Source organism: Pan troglodytes, chromosome 1 (genome assembly GCF_028858775.2).
Source record: "Pan troglodytes isolate AG18354 chromosome 1, NHGRI_mPanTro3-v2.0_pri, whole genome shotgun sequence".
NCBI lineage: Eukaryota > Metazoa > Chordata > Mammalia > Primates > Hominidae > Pan > Pan troglodytes.
This window is the reverse complement of record NC_072398.2, coordinates 135,855,046-135,877,705: the sequence shown is the minus strand read 5'-3', so window position 1 is coordinate 135,877,705 and position 22,660 is coordinate 135,855,046. Positions and strand designations below refer to the sequence as shown.

Here is a 22,660-nt window from a genome sequence, read left to right as displayed (position 1 = left end):
GCCGTCCGTCACCCCTTTCTTTGACTCAGAAAGGGAACTCCCTGACCCCTTGCGCTTCCCAAGTGGGGCAATGCCTCGCCCTGCTTCGGCTCGCGCACGGTGCGCGCACCCACTGACCTGCGCCCACTGTCTGGCACTCCCTAGTGAGATGAACCCGGTACCTCAGATGGAAATGCAGAAATCACCCGTCTTCTGCGTCGCTCACGCTGGGAGCTGTAGACCGGAGCTGTTTCTATTCGGCCATCTTGGCTCCTCCGGGAATTTTTCATAAAGGTAAAACACTCATGTAATCACCTCCTCCTGCAAGACATAGAACATTGCCAGCTCCCAAGCGGCCCTGCCTATGTTGCCTCCTGGTCATCATCCCTCTTTTCCCAAGTAACCACTGCCACTAGCTTTTCCCACTAAGACAACGTGGCCTATATCCACAAGTTTTGATATGTTATGTTATTATCATTCAGTTCAAAATATTTTCTAATTTCCATTGTGATTTCTTCTTTGACCAATTTCCAAATATTTGTGGGATGTTCTAGTTATCATTTTTGTTACTGGTTTCTAGCTTAATTCTACTGAGGTCAGAGAATACATTAATGGTTTCAATATTTTGAAATTTGTTTGAACTTGGGGACTTGTTTTATGGCCCAGCATATGGTCAGTCCTGACAAGTGTCCCATGTTCCCTTATTAGATGCATAATTTTTTATATATTAACTAAGTCAAGTTTATTAATGATACCTTCTAGTTGATCATTTAATAAGTAACTGAGAAAAATGTGTTAAAGTATCCACTATCATTGTGGATTTATCTCTTCGTACTTTTAGATGTCAATATTTGCTGCACGTTTTTTGGGAGAATACAAATCTGAAATTATCTTTCTGGTAGATTAATTTTTAAACACCATTATCAAATCTCCTTTTTAATTTTTGATAGTAGTGTTTACATATCTCTCCTTCCATTCTTTTACTGTCAACCTTTCTGTGTCCTTATACTTAAGATATGCTTATTTAGGCAACATATGGTTGAATTTTTATTTTTTCTTTGAGTTGGATAAACTTTGTCTTTCAATTGAAGCATTTAGTCCATTACATTTAATTTAATTACTGATATATTTGGAATTATATTTATTGGCTATAACAACAAGCATTCTTTACTTAATAGAGTCTAATATAAATTAATAGTTTTATCACTTCTCAGACAATGCTAGGATTTAAGAACATATTAACTTCATGTATTTCCTTTGTCTGTTTGAGTTATTGCTGTCATACATTTTAATGATACATGTATTTTAAACTCCATAAAATATTATTATTACTTTGTAGTCAATAGCCATTTATATTTATACTCATATTTACCTCTCTGTTGCTCCTCATTCCTCTCTGCAATTCTGTCTTTCCAGCTGGGATCATTTCCTTTCTGTCTAAAGAACTCCCATCAGTATTTCTTTTAGTGTGGATCTGCTGACAAAAATCTGTATTATCTACAAAATCTTGTATGAAATTGGAAAGGTATTCACTGGATATAGATTGCTGAGTTGCCAACAATTTCTTTCAGCACTTCAAGATGTTATTCTATTTTCTTCTGGCTTCCATGATTTCTGTTGAGAACTTAGTTGTCATTGTAGTTCCTTTGAAGGCAATTTGCTTTTTTATCTGGCTGTTCTTATAGTTTGTTATTTGTTTTTGTCATTTGGCAATTTCACTGTGAAGTGACTAGTAATGTATTTATCCTCCTGAGGTTTAACATCTTTTATCTGTTTTGGAAAATTCGCAGACATTTTCTCTTTAAATATTTGTTTTGCCACCATTTCCTCTCTAATTCTCTTCTGGGGCCTCAAGAACCCTTATGTTAGGATTCTGCCATCTCCCGTGTATCTCTTGTACTCTTCTCTATATTTTTATTTTTTCTCTTCATGCCCCGGTCTGAGTATTTTCTTCTGAGATATCTTACAGTACTAATCTTTTCACCTGTGTTTCGTCTACTATTAAACTCATCTATTGAATCGTTAGCTTTATTATATTTTTTTCAGTTCTAGCATTTTCACCTGATTTTTTTAAGATTCCATTTGGCGAAGCTTTCTTGTCCTCTATTTTTTGAACATTTGAATCCAAGTTTGATAACTCTATTATTTGCATCATCTCTGGCCCTGTTTCTATTGTCTTTTTACTTTTTGTCCTGTTTCTTGGTACGTTTGGCATTTTTAAAATTAAGTGCCAGACATTTTGTATGAAAAACTGTAGAAGCTGTAGATAACTCCTCTAGAGGTTCTACTTTATACAATGGTAGGCAGCTAGAATAAGGGCAAAGAAACTCAATCTCAATCTAATCAGTGTATGACTGAAAAGAGATTGGGTTTTAGAATTTATAAGACTCTAGGGTCATCCACCGGGGCTCAATCTGCAGGCTGGGTAATCTTGGGCAAGTTACTTAATATTTCTATTCATCAAATTTCTCAAGAATCACACAGGAAAAATAATAGTACTTTCCTCATAGGGTTAGAAGATTAAACAAATTAATATAGAAAAAGTACTTAGAATAGTGCCTGGTCAATATAGTGGTCAATTAGTGTTTGCTAGTGTAGTTTTTTTTTTTTTTTTGAGACAGGATCTTGCTCTGTTGCCCAGGCTGGAGTGCAGTGGCACAATCACAGCTCACTGCAACCTCGACCTCCTGGGCTCAAGTGATTCTCCCACTTTAGCCTCCCAAATAGTTGGGACCACAGGTGTGCCACTACAACAGGCTAATTTTTAAATTTTTTTATAGAGATGGTGTCTTGTTTTGTTGCTCAGGCTGATCTCAAACTCCTGGCCAGCCTCAAGTGATCCTCTTGCCTTGACCTCCCAAAGTGCTAGGATTACAGGCTATACTGTTCCCTGCCTAGTGTAGCTATTTATTTGTGCCCTGATCAGACAAAAACTTAAGGCCAAAATCTTCTCTCTCATTGCCTGCCTTTAACAAATATTAATTGGGATAGCAGCTAATGGAATTCAATGTGTGGAGAAAGGTAAGATATTGTTAAAAGATAGACTCAGAAAATAGAGTGGAATTATAAAACTTAAAAGCTCTTGCTGTATTGAAAATAGGGCCAAATAGGTCATGCAGGCATCTTGGTGCTGGTCCGTGGTTATCCCAGATAATTTCCTATATGCAATTCAGTCAGTTTGTATACTGCTAGATGGAATTTCAGGGTACAATTCTTCCCCTCTGGAGTGGATTTTGAGGACTCTTCAATTTCTTGCCTTCTGTCCCTGGAGTGGGAGTGAGGAATTGTTAAAGGAAGCAAGGCTCAAGAAGAGGAAGTGAATAACCTTAGTTCTCTCTCCATTCTATCTCTCAGGCTTTCTTTACCCCCTTTTGGAATGGTGAATTCTTAATCAAGGCTCCAGGAATGATGTTCTATCAAACTGAGAATTAGACACAATTTCATTAGAGAAGTTCCCAACTAATGTTTCTTTCTCAGTCTTATAAGAATCATCCTAGTAGGATCATTCGAGTTTGATGAGATTCAAGGTACATGATTATGCCACAGACACCGTACATGAAGCAATCTGTGTTTTGACTGGTGATAAATTGATAATCACCTACCTGGTTAAGCCAGTCCACAGAGAGGCAGTTAATATTGTGAAACTTCAATAAAGTTGGCTGTCAATGCAATAGATATTGCAGGTGAACTCCTTGATCTCTCATTGTAATCCTTAGAATATCTGTTATCCATCACTCTATAATACATTTGTTTAGCAGGGAAATAGGCCTCTAAAATCTTACCATCAAAGTAAGCCTCAACAATAACGTTTTTAAATCTGACACACAAGTCTCAACAACCATCAGAACACTATTTAGCTATCAAATTTAGTGAGGTGATGTAAATTTACAGAAGGATGGCAAGAGATGGCAAAGTGTTCCCCTTTCTTTTATGGAACAATACAAAGTTTTAGAGGTATCCTTTTGCACTCCGCTTACCAATCAGGCATTTGAGTAGCAGGTTTTGGTATTAAGCTTTCCCTTTCCCTGACAGATCAAAATGCAGACTTCCTAAAGTTTATGAGATTTTCCTATTGCTAAGTCTTAAATGTTGCAAAGTAGAGTAAGAATCACATTATAGAAGGTACAGCTTTATTTTCATGAATAAATATTGTTAAAAAAACAATATTGACAGATGGTTTTTATTGAGAATAAAATATTTAATAATTAATTTATTTATTTATCTTAGCTGTCTTGTACTTGGTTTCATTGTGAAAATGAGTTGTCACTTCAATAATTCTTCCCGGGGAATGTATATTCCGCAAAGGCCAAAACTCAAGAGTAAAACCAGTCATGGCTCCACTTAGCATTTCTAGGCTGTTACCCTTTATGAAGAAGACATTTGGTCTTCCCCTGGTATATTTTGAATTTATATGAACATTCTAATGAATGATCTTATTGTGTGTGGTTCAATCTCCTGAGGAAAGAATTTTCTTCTATTTAATCTCAGGAAATAGGATCAGCTCTGCCAAAGTATTAGGGGCCTAAGGAAACACTTCCTGTATTTAAATTAAGCAGCTTTAAAACTGCTTAAAGGGGTCTCACTAATTAGAATTCCAGTGGAGAAAGCTCGGGAAGATTTCAGACTGTATCTGAATCCACTTCGCTTCTACTCCTGGTGGGAATTTTGAAAGGATTTTTATAGTTTCCTTAGGCAGTCAATTACAGATCTTCTTTTTCCAGTAATTTTTGAATTCATTATTCTCAAATATCGGAATGCATAAAGGAAAATATATCCTCTAAGCTATGGTATAAGACACAGTGATTCAATCAAAGGTTTCTTACAGTTTGGAAAAAATTTTCAGTTTTTCTTACCTTTATTCAGAATTGTCTTGGGAGAAGTATGTAGTCAAGACTTGCTGAGGAAATTGACTTTTCTTCATGACAGCAGCTCCTTGAGAACAGGGACATGTATGTTACATCGTAACTTTTCCTAGAGCACCATGCACAATATTTTGTATAAAATATAAGCTCAATAAATGTGTAATTAAATTTACTGATGTATATTGTCTTAACAAATACTTATCAGGTATTACAGAGCATTCTGGTAATTGAGAAAGACATGGGTTGTTATAAGATTTGTTTCAAGGAATCCTTAGACCATTCTACTTGCAATCAGTTTCTCATACCAATGGGACTTTTTTGGTGTCAGTAGACTACTGCTAGCTGATAGGATGTTTGCTTTGACTTTTAACCCTATCCTAACTAAATTTAATAAAATAAAAGTAGAGAAAGCAAGAACAATATTTCAAAACCACTTTTTTTCCCCATATGGTGCATTATATGCAAAAAAAGTTATATCTAATGTGGTAATTAAAGGAAATTTTCACAGACTTATTGAAGACATTGTATAATATTTTTATTCATAGTAATAAACAGCAAGTTGAAATGTCCAGAAGAGATACAGTAATAAGAGGTAATATTTGTTGAATACTTAGATGGGCCACATGCTTCTTTACCCCTTCACATTCAAAAATTAATTTGATCCTTTCAAGCAACTGTGAATTTGGCACCATGATTAACATTTATATATGAAGAAGCCAAAGCTCAAAATGTTCATGTGGGTAAATTCTGGTTTAGGAACTAGGCAGAATGAACTAATATGGACAATCCATTATACTCTTCTTTCCTGCCCAGCTTCCACTTTTTAAATTGTGTTAAAATATATATAACATAAAACTTCCCATTTTAATTATGTTTTAAGTTTACAGTTCAGTGGTATTAAATACACTCCCATTGTTGTGCAACCATCACCACCACCCATTTACAGAAACTTTTTCATCTTTCTAAACTGAATCTGTATACCCATCAAACCATAACTCCCCAGTCCCCTTTCCTCCCAGCCCCAGAAACCCCCATTCTCCTTTCTGTCTGTATGAATTTGGGACCAGATGAGCCACATTTTTAATCTCTAGGACCATTGCCTCCCAGAGCTGGGTCACATTTTCCGTTTTTTTATTTGACAATTTGCTTTTTCATAGGCAATCGACTATGTTTGAAACCCAGTGTAAGTTTTTTCACTCCTAGGGATGTGGGCCTATACTAATTTCATAGTCATACTAAAGGTTTTAGACCTTTGGCATTTGATCTGATGTTTCCAAGGACTTGCCAGAAGACTCTGTGACCTATCTACCTCCTATTTCCAATCCACATTTAGTTATCTGTTCCAGGACATCTTTGATCATTGGACTCTAATGAATTTGAAGAGCTCACCAAAGCATTTCATTTTGTTAAATGCTCCCATTGAGGCTTCATGTGCTACGTGGAGTTCCATTAATGTGTAATTCAGTGTCATTGCATTTAGACAAGGCCAGTCCACATGGCAGAAGAATTCTCAGAAAGAAGGAAGCCAGAACACCCGAAGGAGGCATATAGAGATAGATGATAAACCAATATTGTTATTTATGACACAGAACATGAGCTTCAAGAGATTTTTAAGCCATTTTCAACTACTTTGTAAGAAAAAGCTGATAGGTCCATTTATTGGGTTTGGGAAAGAAATATGGCTCCAGCACCATGACCATGCAGTGACAAGGTTAAGACAGATAAGCAAGAGAGTAAAAGACCTGGGCTGTCTTGCTCACGACTTTGGAGGGCTGGTGTAAAGTAAGCTTCTAGTTAACATTTGTTGAGTGAATCAACAAAACTGCTGTTAAATGAGATTTTCCAGGACACCAGATCAAAATATCCAAAACATGATCATCTCAAAAGAAGATTAACTCTGAATTTCCTTGGACTTCGAGAGTTAATGGGGATAAGCACTAACCATATGCTTGCTCCCTCTAAGATTCACTGTGACCATTCACTAATATGCTTTCCTATGTAAATGAAACTGATGGAAATGCAGGCCTGTGGAGCCAGTAAAGCTTTTGCCTGATCTTTAAAACTTTCCTGTTTGCTTATTTGTCTCCTATACTCAATAATACCACTATGTGAGAACAGTGGGTGGGGTAATCTTAGATGAGTCACTTCGATTTCTCACCTATAAAGAAATGGGTTAGGCTGGGTGTGGTGGCTCATACCTGTGATCTCAGCACTTTTGGAGGCCGAGGCAGGTGATTTCTAGAGCCCAGGAGTTCAAGACCAGCCTGGGCAACATGGTAAAACCATGTCTCTACTAAAAAATTAGCCAGGTGTGGTGGTGCGCACCTGTGATCCCAGCTACTCAGGAGACTGAGGTGGGAGGATCAGCTAAGTCCGGGAAGTTAAGGCTGCAGTGAGCCATGATTATGCCACTGCACTCCAGCCTGCATGATTAGAGTGAGTGAGACCCTGTCTCAAAAAAAAAAAAAAAAAAAAAAAAAAAAAAGAAATAGGCTGTAATGAGTGAGCCTTGAAATCGATTTGTACCATAATCTTGGATTTTCTCCTTTTTTCCCCCCTTCTTTGTTCTTGCAACCCACCCCTGCTAGCTGGGTTTTATACTTGTTGATATACACAGAATTTCTGATTTTAAAAACCATTTGCAGATGGGAGGAGTACAGAAAGAAAACGGGGTGGGGCTGGGTGGTGAAGTATAAAGAGGCAATGGAAGAAAGACTGATTCCTTGGCCCTATATTTTAAAGAGCTTCATAAGATGAAGAATGAATTCCCCAACAGGAGAGACTGAGCAGTGGTTTTCCTTCCTGCAGCGAGATGTTCTATAATGTTCCTGAAAAGGCCTGTGTGAATCTCATCTCTGGCAGTCCATGAGCAGGAGGACTTTCTCTGGCTGGCTCCTGTTTCTACCCTGACTCACACACTTTACAACGAAGCAAGCCGCTGCTCCCTTCTGGGAGTCCTGAGACAAGATTCTCAAGACTGGAAAGAGGTCAACAGGTTGTTGTAACCCCTTAGCTACATTTGTCTCTATTTTTCTAGATTGAGCAAGGATTTGCTTTTCCTTATTTTAGGAATTACCCTGTCAGTACAAGCAGCTGTTGAATTAGTATGATGGGGAGGAAGGGGTTATCAAATTTATTTTATTTTATTTGAATTCTCATTTTTTGGAAAACAATCTATCCTGTAATTATTTCAGATGCCAGTTCTAAGTTTTGTAAAGTTAGGTTTATTGAGTTTTGGGGCATTATTTCCAGCGAGTTCTTATATGTATATATGAAAAAATTAATGTAACATCTGAAAAGTAATTATTTAAAAAATTATGAATAGAATCTTAAAATACCTTAGGAAATTTATAGATTTTTAAAAACATATTTTCAAAAATTACCTTAAACATTTAAATCAGCTATAATCTTCCAGTGAATTAGGAAACCCATGCCTTTGATATTAACCCTGTTTACTAGGGACTAAAACCCCTCTTGGGTCGTAACCACATCCAGTTATAGTTGAACACTAGTTGAAGACCCTGTCAGAACTCCCAAAGAATCAAAAATTACAACTGGGAATCCAAACAGAGATGCTCAGTTGTTCTTGATAAAAGAAGGCTTGGCATGCAGAAGATGTTCAATGAATATTTATTAAATAAATACAACTGAAGAAGCTGATAACTGAGTTTCTTTAAAAAGGAGGTTTTTGAAGCTAGCTCCAAAAAACACAGCAAAAGCAGTGGCTTCATGGAGGAAACCACAGCATGGAGGACACTTGGAACTGACATGTGATGAACTCTGTTTCACGGATCTAGCTCAGCCTCTGCTATAGACTTGTATCTGTGGACAAATTATTTCACCTCCATGGGTCTCAGTTTCCTCTCTGTAAAAGAAGAGGTTGTCGGTGGTTTTCAAACTGTGATTTTCTTTTTGTGATCTAAGTCTTATGAAGAATTATAATATACACACTAGGTAAAAGTAGACCCTCCTGGGTTGCATCTGGGGAGGCATTCTGGAGTCCTACCTGCCCTAGCACCCCTCAACTTGACGGCACACAGCTGTAAAGTGACCAGGCTTAATGATCTGTTAGGTCACTCTCCAGCTGTGACATTCAAGGGGAGTGCTAATAATCAGTGTTACAAGGAGCTGTCTGGAGGCCAGTGGAGGGTTTTTGAGAACGTATTTTGAGAAGTACTTCTTTAGAGTGTCATCTTCTCCCCTCAAACCTATTCCGACCCCTGCAGTCTCTAACCCTGTTGATGGCACCACAATCTATGTTGTCTCCTATGCTGGAAACCTAGGAGTTATCTAAGACCCATCCCTCAGGGTCCATATCCAATAAAACACTATCTTCTTTCAGTGTTGACCTTTGAATATTTCCTATACTTACCATTTCGTCTCCAGCCCCATCTTCACCACCAGAATTCAGGTCCTTATCCTCTTTCTCTTGATCCTTATCTTCTTTCACAACAAACTCCTGGTCAGTCTACAGACCTTCAGTCTCCTTCCTTCCCTATATGGTCATTCCTTTACATAAAGTCTTTTAATTGTTCTCCGTGACCCATAGGACAGATCCCATCTCTCTGGGAGGGCAGAGAAGGTTTTCCTAGTCTTTCCTGCCTCACTCCCATCTTTCTCATACCATACTTCATGCTCTGGCAATATCAAGCTGCTTGGAGTTCTTTGGATATACCATGTAGTTTTACACCTTCACTCCTGGGGACATAGTAATTTTTCTTCTATTTTGCCCTCTAATGTCTTCTCCCCCTTTTTTCTGTAGCTAATTTCTAATCTTTCTTTAAGTCAGTGCAAGTGTCTTCCCTGTGAAAAGCCTTTGCTGACCCCTTGGCTGAGCTAAGGGCATCCATGTATTTCTTAGGACTCTGCACATTGCTCCCACACTATATTAAAATTATTTGGGTACATGTGTCTCTTCTACTAGATTGTAATTCATTAGTGACTAAGCCTTATTTCTTTCTATCCCCTTCCTCCCCAGTGCATGACATCCACTAGGCACTCAGTAAGTGGCCTGTCGTGGGATTCTCTCTGGTCTCAAAACATCAGCTCCCTGATTTAGCTTCACATGAGATCAGTCCAGAGATTTAAGTGGCTTCAGGGTCATGCGAAGGGCTAATATGAAGTACAATACTTTCAAAATTTAAAAACCATGTTTTCACTTAAAATAATATTTCTTCGATCCTAGCGTTTATCATGAAGCTATTTTAAGCTTTGAAAGTAGTTTGCTTTTCCTCTTAATAAACTCATCATTTAAGAAGAGAAAAGTCAAAATACATGAGTGAAATACACATTGAATAAATTTACTCAAGTAGACTTTTGAGTCTTTGAGTAAATTTCTCATTTTACCTCTGTCCTAACATGAGCCTCCTGGAGAGTGAATGCCTGCTATGTTCCTCAACCCCGGCGCACATGAGACTCTGGCAAGAGAGCCATCCTCTTCACTATGCAAGTCTCCTTCTCCTTGCCTAGCATGCGAGCCACCAGGAGCCTATATGGCACCTCTGTGTGAAATGGGAAGGCAACTCCTTTGGTGTGATGCAACCCCAAAGGCATTGGGCTTAGAAATAGGACATTGCCTTTGTGCTAAGAAAAAAGTGACTGTTCTCTAGGGAGATGGCTCCAGAGGGAGTAGAGTTGGCTTGGAGCCCCTCTACCAGGCACCTTTGTGAAGTGCAGAGACTGACCCTGCCTAATGCAAACAAAGAGCCACACATCTCCCTCTTGCCCCACATGGTAATCTGGGGCTGCCAACCAAGCCCTAAAGGAATAGAGATGGTCTCTCTGAAGAGCATGTTGGTGGGCTTTCTTGTTAAGCCTAGCTTGCCGTTCTGATGGAGCAGTAGCATACTGTGGTGCTTTCTGAGCTCTGACCCAGAGGAATCCCTTCTTTGTCACTTTGTATAGCTCATTTTGCTAAGTGACAAAGCTGAATCTGTCACAACATGAGCCAAACAAAATAGCGATCACCCCCTCACATGTGTGGAGCCTCTTCACTTTGACGCACTCTGTGGTAAGCATTATTCACGAGCAGTTAATTATTGGTCTTCATGCATAAAATGAATGTGACATTGGAGACAGATGTTTATTGTTTGTTACATATATATATTTTTTCAAAACTCCAGCTACCAAAATTGGCTGAAATTACCATCATAAAGCACTGCCTTTGTACATTCAGGGTCGTATTCTGATCCCTGACCTGCAGGAACAGCACACTGAGGGGGTAATATACACATGTACAGACTTTTCTTTTTATTGACAAGATGAATGGAATTGCTTTAACAACTGTGCTCAGGCTGAAACAACTGCTGAGTTCCACCAGGGGCTGCTGTTGAACTTCTAAAAAAAGATCATCTTTTGGAGGAGAAGGGGGGTAGTGGCGGATGGGGAGGGAGGGATGAGAATGGGGGGAGAGGAACAGAAAAAAACAAATCTTGGAAGAAAACCTGACATTTCTGTCTGAGGTGAAGCATGCTTTGCTGATGCCACACATGGAATGTTTCGGAAGTGTCAGTAATAAATACTTCTATCAGAAATCTTCATATTCTATATTTCTGCTTATCATACCCCAAGGAGAGTCATACAAAGACATAGCTGTCAGGGTCTAATTTGGATCTGAAAACTATGGCGGTTGTCAGGCATCTTTTCCCATGTGTGATATTTATCTTCTCTCACAAACAAACTGAGTGCAGGGTTTTTAATTAATTTCCAAGTGTCTCCCATGGTAATTTTCCGCTAATATATTAATACGATGATTTAAACCATCATTCAGAGACAGACTTTTGGTTGAAAATCACTAAAGGCTTAGATGGTGTTTAGTGTTATCAATAAGCTACACGTTCGTTGGTTTGCAGGGAATCAATAAAGTTGCCCTTTCCTCATTTTTATTTTTAGAGGCATCAGTGGGATTTTATCTCTTTTAAGTATATTAAGGAAATCACGGGTGAGCTGATTTTGTTATTTTTCTTCTTTTGATTGGAGGAAGTTCTTAGGCTGTTTCTCTTACTGCTTGTGGAAGGCTTACTTTAAGAAAAGTTCTTGATTTGATGATGAAGGAGTGGATTTTCTTCTTTAAATAGTCCCCTTCAGAAAAACTTGATTTTAAAAAAATAAAGGTGCCAGAAATAGGCCACTGAAAGGGGTATACCCCTGATGTATACAAACCTTTTGGGGGACAGCAAATGAATTTATCTTTTCTTTCCCTGCCCATTAGCCTTTTCAATAAAAGATGTGGAATAAAATGCATAATAAAAATTTTAAGGACAGGAGTAAAGTTGGAAGTGTAACACATGTTTCTTAAACAGCATATTTTAACAACAAATGAACATATGTTAATAAGCTAGCTTTAACCATTCCACAATGTGTATATAGACTTCAAAACATCATGTTGTATGCGGTAAATACATACGATTTTATCTGTCAATTTAAAAAATAAATAAATTTCAGAAAAAAACCCCAAACAAAACAAAACAAAACAAAAAAACCTAAATGAAAATGCAAGTGATGTCTTCCATAATAAGAAGTCACATTTAGAAGAGCTTTATTTATTTGTTTTTGGCAATGCTTATATCTTTATTTAATATTATTATACTCTTAACTGAAAGGTTGCCTCAAATTTTATAAAGATTTTTTTCTCAATTCGCCTTTAGGATATTTGATTACTAGGGTGATAGGGCAATCTTTCAAGAAATATTTATCTTTCTCTGAAAAAGGCATTCAAACATCATTGAAAACCCATAGCAATAAAAGGTAGATTCCTAGAATGTTATATGAGGCTTTTAATTATTGTCAATTAAAGATGAAATTTTTGGAAATGCATTAAACTCCTTCACATAGAACTGGAGATTGCATGTGTGACTTTTTTTCTGTATGGGGGTTTATTTCTTTCCTTCTCTCCTCAGTCCTCAGCCCCAGCCATAAAAACACTTTTCCTAGATCCATTAGGAAAATTTAATAACCAGATATCTCTCTAATGAGAAAGGATTTTTTAAGTTTGGCTGCTCTGCGCTAGTAATTTGTATTTTTTTCCGGTCTTGCATGTTGTATGTAAGCACCACAAAAAAATCAACCTTTTAAACAGAGATTGATTCTGACAGCTTTTATTTTATGTGATTTCCAAGAATTGATATAGAAATGCTTCTTAATTGAAATAGTTCTCCTTTTTTGGTTTTTATTTTATTGTCCTTTACTTCTTGACATCTTGTACATTAAATCAAAGGCTGTTTTAGAGACATGAAATGACAGCTTTTTCAGAGTCCGATTCTGGATCCTGATAGATCTGCATTTCTCAAAGCAGACAAGTTGCTCTCGCCAGCCTCGGAGAAGCTTCCTGCATGATGGGCACGTCACCTAGAAACAACATAAACTGCAGGTTAATCACCGAGGAACGGCTCATGTCAATTCCCCACTGCCCTGCTTCCTGTCTAAGAGGAATAAAACCAAGAGTGACTGTTTCTTTGCTATTTAATTTAACAGAATCTGAACTCAACTTTAGTTTGAAATTATATTTCCTCTTGGCCAGGATGGAAAGGCTACTCATGTCATTTAGTAACGCGTTGTAAAGAAAAATCAAAGCGTCCTCATGGACTGTTTTTCCCTGTCGTATCTGCCAGTGATGAGAGAACACATAAAGTGAATGAGACGTGACACAGGCATGCACAGAGAACCCATTTGTTACACTGAAATTCTCAGGAAAATGCTATTTGTGTTACTGTGATGTTTTGGAGTTAGAAAAGAGTTTTTTGGGAAAAAAAGTGTCTTGATATCAGTGAGTAGAAATAAAAATGAGACAGGATGCAAAAATATGATAGCACGGTAAAGAGCAGCACAACAGAGCAGACCAGTCCTCCTTAGAGGTAAAAAGTAAACATCTTATAATGGGAACAGTAACAAAATGAGTATTAGAGATTTGTTTTTCAGTTCTGCCTAACTCTTTGTAACTTTACAATGTAAGATTCAGAAATTGGAGCCAATTACCATAATATGTGGTGGTTTGGTGGGAGCATGTTCTACATCAGACAGTTAAAAGGTTTTATTGCTATTAGGAGCATGTTAATGCCCTTGATAATGTCTCTACTTGCTTTGTAATGTCTCTTGTTGAAGTATAGAATTCTTTTATCTTCTTATTACATTATGCAAAAACTTGAATTGAAAAGATATTTGCAGGAACATTTAAAGTAGTGCATCAATCAGCTTCAAAGAAGAGAAAATGTTCTCAGAATAGCTTATAAAAGGATAACTGTCAGTTTTATTTTGGATGAACAAAGGCGGCAACGTAAAAAGCACTTTATTGTAAAAGCATACTGTGCAATTCAATAAATATGCCATATAAATATAAAAGAGAAGAAAGTTCATAATTATCTGATGACTTAAATGTAATTTAAGTAATACTTTTAAAATGCACCTAGCAGTGAAGTACTCTTTTTCTATTGGGTTCTGAGTTCTAGCCACTAAGCCCCCATTAGGTGATAACTTAACTCTCTCTCATTCTCTCACTCTCTCTCTGATAGCGTAAGGATTTGAATGGATTAGTCATGGTCCCGTTTTTAATATATCTCTAAAAGATATAGAAAGGAGTATGTGTGGAAATCATTAGCAAAAATTTTAACAACCACTTAATGGTGCAGGCTTTTCAAAATGATTTGGTCTTATCTGCATAGTATTCAATTGTTTCTCATTGTCATTGCTGCTGTAAGACAATTTTGAATTTGAATGTAACCGTATTGTGACTTGAAATAGCAGTTCCCAGTGTTTTATGTTTGTTAGGAAAAGCCATTAGCAGTGCAGTTTCTGGACTTTCTAAATCAGGGGTGCTTTGTTACTTTTTATGTAAGGGTACTTACAATTTTCTTATAATTAGAAATCTTTTTTCTTATTTAAGATAGATGGTTTTTAACTGTAAATGCTAGCTATACAAGCTTATTTTTCAAATGTTTCCCAGGTAATGAACTCTCACCTCATAAATGCTGCAGAGATGATTCTTTCTGATAACTCTAAAAAATCTACAGTGTGAACTACCTATTTAAAGAAAATATTCAGATCCACATGGAAAATATAATATAAATTTTTAGAATAGGAAAAAATCATCTATAGAACTGAACTTCCCTATAACTTATGTTTCCACGCATGTCAATATGCATCTAAGCATGGACAGCCAGCTCCCTGCATGTAGAAGGCACTTTTCAAGTATTTGTTGATTAAAGTTGGAATATAAAAATATCCCAATCAGTAAAAATCTGTCTTTTGCTTTTCAACCTGACAAAGGGATACTAATCCCATATTAAATAGAGTAATATAAGTGTTCCCCCAGATTCTGGTCTTTTCAAGACTCAGAAGATTTCATTTGAAGTCAAAAAACCAGGTTGATTCATGCAACCACACTATTGTACCTTATAAAATTATATTAATGTTTGTAACACTTCTAAGAAATAATCTTCATTTATTTTAAAACTGCAAATATGGCACCTTATAATAGGAAATCAATTCATAACTTTATTTATGACATCATTTTGCTGGCAACTTGTTTCTCATGACTATTGTTCATGATACCTAATTCATTATAGTAATTTTCTCCTTCTTTCAGTGGGTTTCCTACAGACTCTATAGCCAGTACTCAGTGCACTGCTACTCTCTGAGATACCCCATTTTCTCATTGCTCCTTTCTTTTGGTATGTTTGGGAGCACTCTCATTTTGAAAGTACAAGGAAAATTATCTCATAAAAGAATGTAATAACAACAGAACTTCTGAGATTTCAAAAACGTAGAATTCTTAAGTTATTGAACTATGGGAAAAGCTGTAATTTATAACCAGTAAGTTAGTATGTTGTACACATCTGTGTACTGTTTCAGAAAATAAAGGTTGTTACCATAGCAACTGCCACATAATATAGAACATACGTTATTTGTGAGATGCCAGGCTTCGTGTTAAAAAAAAAAAAATCCCTCCTCATGGCTGCTCCCTGGTGTTTCAAGGATTTCAGCCTTTTCTTTACTGTAATAAGGGATCCTCTTTTTTAGTGTCCTGTTATTTTAAGTATTTTCCTTATTTTTATTTTCTCATTCTTTTAGGGTTTGTTAGCTATTGGTAAGTTTGTGTAGTACTGCTATGATTCGGTGACTGCCTCGAAGAGATTTCTCACCTAGTGTTAATTTGTTAATTTTTAAGAAATTAGAGTTCCTCTTTCAGATATAGCAACATGTATGTGTTAAGAATACATTTAGTTATTCTGAATGCAACAGGTAAATGCAACTGGTAACATTTTATTTTGTGGCCCTTTGAAGATTTTACAATTTTGTATTGTATGACCACTACGGTATTTAACCACTTTTTAAAAATAAAAATGTCACCTAGGAGTATGTATTTTACAGGTGTCATTTTTTATTTTAAAATTTGTGTCATATTTAGTTTCATTTTAAACTATCATATAATGACAAAATTTAACTTCTAAAGAAGTGTAGATTTCCAGTCTTTTTTGGTAAGTGCTAACGCCAAAGAATAAGAAAGTTGACAAATAATTCTGAAGTCTCAATTTTAATCCAACTCCTTTTAGTTTTAAAGGCAGAATAATGAATGAATAAAAGGAAGGAGGTAATAATGCAAAATGGAGGATGCTTCAATATGGCTGAGCAAGGGATCAGAATATCCAACCGCTTTGAAATTAGTCTGAAAACAGCTTGACACATTACAGCAATGATTTTTGGACTCATTGTTCTCATCCACACTATGGCAGAGATTTTTTATATGTATCTGTTAAGATTGGATTTCTTGTGCATGGTGAATTTTTAGCCCAGATTCAATATATTATTGCAAACACTGACATATTTTATCAGGTTAGAGGTTTTCCAAAGAATAGCATCTGAGTTTTCCTTTGCTGGGTACCAGCTTTCCCTAGAGACAGCTACCCCTGTATCTTTGGAATGGTTCTGTGTCACAAAAATGTGCTATATCAATCCTGAAAACAAAACACTTCTGGTGAAAAATGGCAGAATAGATAATACTCCTCCTTTCTTAAAAAAAATAGTTTAATCAATAAGCATTTATTAAACATCTACCATGTGCCAGGCACACTTTTGGGGACATAAAGATGAATAACGGAGCTTCCCTGTCTCCAGGGAACTCAGAAATTTAATCAGGCAGAGAAGAGCACCATTAACTGACACAATGAGCTGTATGCTGCAACCTGATCTTTCCACAGGTCTCATCAGTCAACAACAACAACAACAACAACAACAAACAGTAATCATAGTTGACATTTATTGAACACTTAACTTTTTGACAGGCACCTCAGATGTATTTTGTAATTCAATTCACACAATAGTGCTCTGAGGGTTTTTTTGACAAGAAACTGGGCTTACAGCGTTTGAATAACTTGCCTAAGGTTACACAGTGGAGTAAGGGTTCTCATGCCTGTTAAACCTAAAATATTACCTAAAATAATACACCTTGACCACTTGTTGCATTGGCACTGCTACCATCCCCATCCCTGGCACCTTTGTCTCTCACTGGGCTCTGCAGTAGCCACCTGATAGACTTTCTGGCTGCCTCTTGGCCCTATGGTCCATCTTCCAAAGACTGGAAATCTACTCTACTTTAGCTCCCAGGGTGGCCTTGTAAGAACATAAGTCAGATCACGTGCTCCCTGCTTGGACTTTTCCAGTGACTTCCCATTACATGCAGAACAGAATCCCAGCCCTTTTCCATGGGTTACAAGGCCCTGCAGAATTTGCCACCTTTCCCTGAACCCTTAAACTTCATCTCCTACTGTTCTCCCCCTAGCTTGTTTACAGTGCTTTAGACTGGGATCAGCACACTTTTCAGCACAGGGCCAGGTAAATATTTTAGGCTCTGCAGGCCATGCAGTCTCCCTTGCAGCTACTCAGCCCTGCTATTCTAGCATGAAAGCACCCATAGATAATAAATAAGCAGACGAGTGTGGCTATGTTCCAATAAAACTTTATTGACATAAACAGGCAGCAGGCTGGATTTGGCCTGTAGACTGGAGTTTGCTGATCCTTGTTGTAGATTTACTATTTTTTCTTTTTGTTCCTCCAATTTGCCAAGCCTTTCCAACCAGAGGGTTCACCTCAGATCTTCCCTGGGCTGCCTCTTCTGGCCACTGCATCCTTACTGTGAATGAGAGATTAACCCGGCTCCTCTATTTAAGTAGTTTGCTCTACTCATCTCCTGCATCATTACCTACTTTATTGTCTTCACAGCCTTTATCACACGAAACCTCTCATTAATGTATTTGCTTACTTGTTTATCAACTGTGTCTCCCTCTGTAAGGTGAACATCCTGTGAGGAGGACACTTTTTGCCTCGCTCACTGTGGTGTTTCTACCAACTAGAGCTGAGGCTATGGCATGAAAAAGGTGCTCAGGGAGTGTGTTCAGTTGAATGGAGAACAAGCCTGACTAACTCTAAAGCTTGTGCTTTCTATGATTTCCCAATATTCCTCTTCTGGAAGAATGAGCTCACACCAATGGTAATTTGAGGAATTTGTCACACTGGATTCATGAGGACCTGGCAAAGCTTCACCTCCATACACTTCTGGTCGACCCCAGGGAATTTCTCCCATGGGCATGTGAATAAGGCTGACGTCTGCCCCATGGTGTCCCGGAGTACTGACCTCTCATGCTGTTTATCACTGCCTTTGCTGACAAAGTCCCATGGCCACTGGGTATCATCACCTCCATCAGGCTTCTGTGTCACTTCTTCTGCATAGTCTGCACTCACTGAGCACCTTGAATGTCTTGAGACACCACCTGTGGGTGTCACAGAGACCACCTGGTGATGCCATTGCCCCTGCTGCCACCTCTATCTGAGCACCACTGCCTCTGTCATGTGCCCAAGCCTTCTGCTGGGACTACCCTTGCTTCCAGCCCCACCACGATGCCACCACTTCAATGAGCTAAGCTGCTTCTAATGGATGGTGGAGTTAGATGATCACCCTCTTTCAATTTTCTCTCAAATTAGTGATTCTGAATTAGTGTGGCTTGTGCTCCCAAATTGAATAATTTTAAACTTTTACTTACCACCATCTCTCTTCCTAAATGTAGTACCTGATGCTTACACGAGGCTCATTGTGTGCCTGGCAGTGTGGGGAGAGCTTTACATACGTTAACTTGTGTAATGCTCACAACAGACCCATATTATTTTCATCTCCACTGAGGCCAGAGGGGTTAACTGACTCACTCAAGGCAACCAGCAAGCAACAGAACTTAGATCTGAATCCAGGCAACTGGCTTTAGATGCATGCTATTAATCACCCATCTACAAGGACCTAGACATTTGTCTATGGGGCTAGGCTTGGGATAGATGCAAGAAACTGATACCACACTCCAAAGCCCTATTTCACAGTTACCCTGGGGGTAACAAGCCTAGTCAGTTAAGTCTCTCAGTGCCATGTGATTCCTGGGTGCACACCACTGGCTTGCTAGATCTGTGTAATTACATCTGAACTGAGGCTAAGCAAGGACTGTTCTCCCCAGACTCTTCTTCGAGTAAGGTGCTAAGGTAGACGCTTGAACTGTGTCTTTAACACAAAGGAGTCATGAACTATGTAGGGAAGGAAGTGAAATTTGAACTGCATCCTGAAAGATGACAGTGTTTTTGCCAGAGACTTTAGAAATGGACATAACCAGACCAAGGGGCTAGTGCAACCTATATTCCTTACAAGACAGAGAACAGGCCAAGGCATGGCAAGAGAGAAGGCTGAGAAAGTAGAATGGGCTGGAATTTGAAGAGCCTTGATGCTAAGGAATTTGGACTTCATTATCTAGGCAAGAATAGGAGTGGGAAGGAGAGGCATCTAGTAACAGCTTTAACACGTGAAAGCTAGATATCAAAGAGCTCCCTGATATTCTTGTTGAGTGGAGGTTTTGAATCTATGGTTCAAAGGCTACTTGATGTCTCCTTGGTCTCTGGGTGGTCTGTGGACTCCCCTCTTACAATATTGATTGGGACAGGACTCTACCTTCATGGCTGTCATGTGAACTAATGATTGACAATGGCCCTTGTCAAAATCAGTTCCATTTTCCTCATTCCTTGTAATAAAGTTTACCCTCTCTACATCTGTTCCCACCGCCTGCCCCAGCAGTAGTGGGAGGTGATTCCTGAGCGTTGTTATATTGGAGTGGCCCCAAGAAGTTCTAGAACTACTGCTCCAGGAGACCTCAGCCATGGAGATAATGTCACGCCTGATTGTCTTGAATGGCTTTATCCAGGTTAGCCAGTCTTCTGAGCCCTATGTCAAATCTCCCAGCCACCTCCCAGCTGGGATGATTACGAATGGACTCACCCTTAGTCTAGTAAGTTGCCTGGCAAGCGTGGTCATCTCTGATGACTTTGGAGACTGTCCAGTTTTCATGTCCACTAATTAGGCAGTTATTCATGCTTCATTTCACTTACTCAAAGGGCTCCCTTCTGATCGGAACACTTGTGAAGTTCTTCTGTGACTTCATGATGTTCCAGATGAAGTACGTCTTCTTCCCTTTTGGAATCAAATGCCCCTCTAGGATTGAGTCTCTTTTACCCAAACCACTTTTGAATCTTGTCAACTTTGTCTGTAAGAAACATTTAGACTTATCTTACTCTTATCAGTACAGAGGTCTTACTTCTTTGGCAAGCATATATAAAACTGTAGGGGAGAGCAGCCCAATCCATCCGTTTTATGTGCCCTCCCTACTTCACCTGCTTCTCCCCTAACCCTTGACCACCCCAGCTTGAGGACTAGAAAGTGAGGGGAGTGGAGAGTGATTCACTAGGTGCAAGGTTAGTGGATCCCACAGGAGAACAGCATATAGTTTCATGAGCCTTGTGAGGAATTAGAAAGAAACAATTAGTCTGAAGAAACATTCATCATTTTTATAACTTGTATCCTGTTTTTCCAGGGTTAATCCAGGCACATCAGTTTTTCTATTCCCATTATGTTCCAAGTTTTTAAAACATGAGACCCTTTTTTTTCAAAGGAAATTTTCAATGATTGCTCTATTAAACAGACAAAAGTGGGGCTGTGGTGGTTGAAGGAGGTGGTGGAGCCTGGGTATCATTCCTCCTAGCGCCCCTTTCCCTCATCCTTTAATACCCCCGCCCCCCATCAAAGGTAGGGCTCTGGGGAAATGAGGGTGGAAACTTCTGTTCTACCCAACCCATTGATTCTGACATTCACTCTGGGAGGTGCAGCTTATATAAAAAATGATGTAAAGGAACATTTTAAGAATGACCTATTTTGTCTTAATGGTGAATAACTCTAGATTTCCCTGGAAATGGTGTGACTTCTTTAGGATAGTAGAAAGAACACCAAAACACAAAGCTTCTCAGAAACATCCTTCTCGAGAATATTCCTTGTCTTTTTCACTCTCAAAATTACTCTCGTAATGTATTGCATGCAATACTCTTCCCACCAAATAGGGAAAATGATTCTCTTTCTCAGCTCCAATTTTTGCTCTATTTTCAATGGTGGGGGTGGGAGTGGACACCAAATCACACAAAATATCTATCTCACAACCATATACAAGTAAAAGCCAACGTATCACCATTTTTAGCTGAATTCTAACCTTTTTGGGGAACTGGGAATATAAAATTTTCAAGTCACCTATATATTTAAAACTCAGAAGAGAAAACAAAGAACTTTACAGAAAGAAATTCAATAATAAAAATATACTTTACACAGTTATAATCAGTTCAGTTGGTGAAACACAGTTGAGGAGAAAAGAAAGGAAGGAAGGGAGTGAAGGGAAGGGAAGGCAGAGGGAACCTGAGATGTGGAGTGGCGGGAGCTTGGGAGATAGAGTGGCTGGCTGTTCCCGCACCACCGCACCCTTGGTTGTGTCCCTCATTTGTGGGCGATCCTCGCCTGGTGCTCAGCATCACTCCGGTCCTGCCCTCGTGTGACCTGTGGAGCTGCTAGCGGCAACCCTCGCCATCTCAACTCACCTGAGGCGTTCCTTGACACCTTGGCTTCTTGGGAGGAGCCTTGTCAAAAAATGTCTACATCTTCCCTAGAGTGCCTTCTCCAGATCTGCTCTTTGCATTGAAGGGAAGTCCTTGTGCTGTGGTGCTTTTGGTCTTTTTGAAAAATGTTTTTCATGAATCAAAGGGAAAAGTAAAAATGAGAAATATTTGGTTCTTTTCTGGGCTTTAATTTTTTTCCAAAAATTTTTTGAGTACTTTTTTTCCTTTCTTTTTTTTTTTTTCCCTTAAGAGCTCAGCTCTTGATGGAGAAGTGATTTTTCTAGGACAGTTTCCTAAACTTTAGTCATCTACATACCTCTTTCATGATCTTTGTTCTATCTGCATACCATCTGGGTTTTTTCCTCAATATTTTCTTTCTATCAATTTAAAATGGAATAATTTAGCCTTACTCTTGGATAAATTCTTATTATTTGATAAAACTGGTGAAATCACAAGTGTGTTATATTTTTTAAAAAACAGATAAATACTGGGGTATGGGCAACTAAAATGATCTCGCCAGTGACAAATCTTCACCATTTGGGAAATATCATTCGAGGAAATGGCCTGCTACTGGCTTATGACTTTGAATACAAACCTAGGGGCTGATACAATTGTCCACTATGCATCAAAGAGGAAAGAAATGGGAAAGCTGAGGAACTAGGAAAGAAGCTATAGAACCCAGCATAATATTTATTAAAACCTTGGAATTTTTTTCAAGATAAATTACATTTATATGCACTTAATATATGTATGTATTACATTTACATCCCAGTTAAGTGTGATGAAGTTATTCTAAGTCCATTGCCCAAAAGATGATTATCCACAAGGGCACGATGTGGTTTTGTCATTGGTTTCAGCAAGTCATTGTA

At 38.3% G+C, this 22,660-nt stretch overlaps 1 long non-coding RNA gene across 2 annotated transcripts; it reads right to left on the bottom strand.

Annotated features, from left to right (window-relative positions):
• Positions 1–12,921: 12,921 nt before the first annotated feature.
• Positions 12,922–20,297, bottom strand: LOC741368 (uncharacterized). 2 transcript variants are annotated; one of them, XR_673513.4, is made up of 3 exons: positions 20,137–20,295; positions 18,466–18,601; positions 12,922–13,187 (listed from the first exon to the last, which is right to left on the bottom strand). It is a non-coding gene; the product is annotated as an uncharacterized LOC741368 (long non-coding RNA). The 2 variants fall into 2 exon arrangements; XR_673515.5 differs by lacking the exon at positions 12,922–13,187 and adding an exon at positions 17,775–17,964 and having other exon boundaries at positions 20,137–20,297.
• Positions 20,298–22,660: the final 2,363 nt, after the last annotated feature.